The 2973-nt window shown below is 47.8% G+C and overlaps 1 pseudogene; it reads right to left on the bottom strand.

The window, feature by feature from the left end:
• Positions 1-6: 6 nt before the first annotated feature.
• On the bottom strand, positions 7-743 carry LOC102757257 (annotated as a pseudogene).
• Between the last annotated feature and the right edge of the window lie 2230 nt (positions 744-2973).

Here is a 2973-nt window from a genome sequence, read left to right as displayed (position 1 = left end):
GGGAGGAGCCTTCATCTTGGCCTCCTCCTCCTCATCTCCTGGCTCCTCTTTTACTTTCACAAGGGGCACATCCACCCCATGTCCTCTTCCTTGGGGCCAGCCAGCCAAGGTGTAACATCTAGTTCTTCATTCTCTTCCTTAAACAGCCACCCGGAGTGAGCCAGAGGCAGCTGTACAGGCATGGTTCGAGTGTCATTCCTCAGCCCAGGGTCATGGATGAAATCATCCTTCTCCAGCATGCGCGGGTTCTGTTTTGTTTCTTCGTCTGCCTCTCTCTTCTCTTTTTTGATGTTGATGATATGAGAGGGTCCCAAGCCCGACACATCCACTGTCTTATCCCAGTTCCCCTTTTTCTTCATCATTTCAGCTGGGCCCTGCTCGAAGGTGGACTGGGACTGGATCACTTCTGGTCGGCCCCGGCCCCGTCCATGACCCTCCGGCTGTCGGTCTCTATCCCTTTCACGCTTCTCCTTAATGGTCACTTCTTCCTTGGGTTCTTCCTTCATCTTCCGAGTAATGATATTTGGAGTGAAGGTTTTCTTCTTGACTCCCCCGAGGGTGAGATCCCGGGAGCGGATGGAGGGAAGGCGGCCCGGGGTGAGGTGTGGCGCTGGCTGCTGTCCAATAAGACCCCAGGCACCAGAGAGGAGGGCGCGGGGCGCTCCCGGAGCGCTGGGCTCGCGTTCCCCCCGCCCCCGCCTTTCCTCCCGACGTGCTGCCACCCGGGTCGCCCAGGGCTGATCCTAGGTCTCTGCCTGAGGCGAAAGACGGGAGTGTAGTTTACTTTTTTATTGCTGTTGTTAATCCTCACCCGAGGCTATAATTTTTCCATTTATTGTTTTGTTCAGAGAGAGTAGAAGGGAGGGAGAGAGAGAGAGAAACAGCAGATAAGAAAGACACGTTGATTGGTTGCCTCCAGCACAACACCAACAGTGGCAAGGGATCAAGGCCACTATCCAGGTATGTGCCCTTAAGTGGATTAGAACCCTCCGCCCTTCAGCCCAAGGCTGATGCTCAAACCCTTGAGTAACACTGGATTAGAGCTATTATGTATTATGTAGAATTGGATCATAGGTCGACCCTCAGCCACTGAGCGATACTGGCCAGGTCCATTCTGTTCACGTGGAATGTAGCCATAGTGGGTCATAAAATCATTCAAATGTTGATAGGAACTGCAAATACCACCCCATCCACAAGTGCATTACTTTTTGAAAACAGTAACAGTATTGAACAGTGTCAATAATCCCATCTTTTTGTTTTTGTATAAAGATTTAGGAACAAGGTGGATATGAGACAGGATTATCTGCTGATGGGATTACCCATTCCCTCCCTCCATAAAAGGGGAAGCAGAGGAGAAAGCCACTGCAGTTTTGAGCAAGCCACAGGCTGTGTGCCTGTCAGGAGTGGGCCAGCCACACAGCTCAGCAGCCATGGGGGAGCCTGGATCAATCATGCAGACAAACCAGCCTTCTCTGGTGAGTACAGATTCCCTATCAGCAGCCAGACTGTCCACTGTATATTTTCCTTTTGTGAAACGTCGGGAAATTAGTAGACTGTTGCTCTTAAATCAAGAAAGTGTCTTCCTCAACATTGTTAAGTAATGTTCAAAGTCTTGTACTTTTTTGTACATAAAGCTTCCTTGGGTTAATAGGCCCGATGTTTTTGTTTAGTCTTGGCTTTGTGTTTTATTGGTTGGTGTGTTTTTTTCTTGAAACAGAGAGCGGAGAGTGAGATCAGTTGGTTGCCTCCCGTCGCAGGGATTGAACCCATAACCAAGATATTGTTCTGACCGGGAATGGAACCCACAAACTTTGATGTATAGGACCATGCTCCAGAACTGGGCCACATCAGCCAGGGTGATATTGCTTTGTGTATTTTGTTGTTATTTTTAAATATATATATACTTGTAATGATTTCAGAGAGGAAGGGAAAGGGAGAGAGAAAAACCTCAATGAGGAGAGAGAGGGTCATTGATCAGCTGCCTCCTGCATACCACACACTGGGAATGGGCCCACAACCCAGGCATATGCCCAGACCAGGAATCAAACCATGACCTCCTGGTTCATAGGTCTACGCTCAACCACTGAGCCACACTGGCCAGCTTTGCTTTGTTTTTAACTAACATCCATCTCACTAGAAATTGGAAGTCGTGTTTGACCGTGCACAGTTTAAATTGTGCCCCTCTCTGGAAAATGTTTGATACAATGTGCTTGGTCATTTAAACAAAAATTCAGTCCCATGCTGGTTTTGCTAAAGAGATAGAGCGTCGGCCTGCAGACCCAAGGCTCCCAGGTTCGATTCTCTTCAAAGGTAGTTCAATTCCGAACCAGGGCATGTACCTAGGTTGCAGGCTCCTTCCTGGCCCGGACCCTGGTCGGGGCTCCTGCAGGAGGCCACCACTGATGTGTTTCCCTCATATATATATTTCACTCTGTCTTTCCCTCTCTCTTCCACCTTCTCTAAAAATCAATAAAAAAAATATCCTCAGGTGAGGATTAAAAAAATAAATAAATTCAGTTCTGTAATCAGATAGCATCTCATCAGTTAGTTTTTCCTTAATCTCTTTGGCATCAATAATTGTAGTTCTTTTTTTTTCTTTATCCCTCCTAACCTCTCATCCTCCATCCCTCCTCTCCTTCTAACGGTCTCTGTCCTGGCCTGAATGTTTCTCACATCACCTCCTTAAACCTAACACCATATCAGACATTCTTTAGTCTAGTGGGGTGGCTTGTGTCCAGAAAGGCACTGGCTTACACAGGATATTACAACGAACAAGTGACTCTAGGGGACTCTGAGTAGTGAAATATTTGGGGAACTGGTCGGTTGGGCATGGCACCTGGTCTCTGAGTTGAGTCAGCGATACTAGCAGTGATGGGATGAGTGGGCAGATGGCTATCTGAGCCTCAGGATTGAAGGCAGATTACATTGATTCCATGGGCACATCTACTTCATTAATGGTTGTTGTAGCCAGAG

The sequence above is a fragment of the Myotis davidii genome, unplaced genomic scaffold (assembly GCF_000327345.1).
Source record: "Myotis davidii unplaced genomic scaffold, ASM32734v1 scaffold1863, whole genome shotgun sequence".
NCBI classification, from domain to species: domain Eukaryota; kingdom Metazoa; phylum Chordata; class Mammalia; order Chiroptera; family Vespertilionidae; genus Myotis; species Myotis davidii.
The sequence above is the reverse complement of the archived record's forward strand: the minus strand, read 5'-3'. Positions and strand labels throughout refer to the sequence as shown.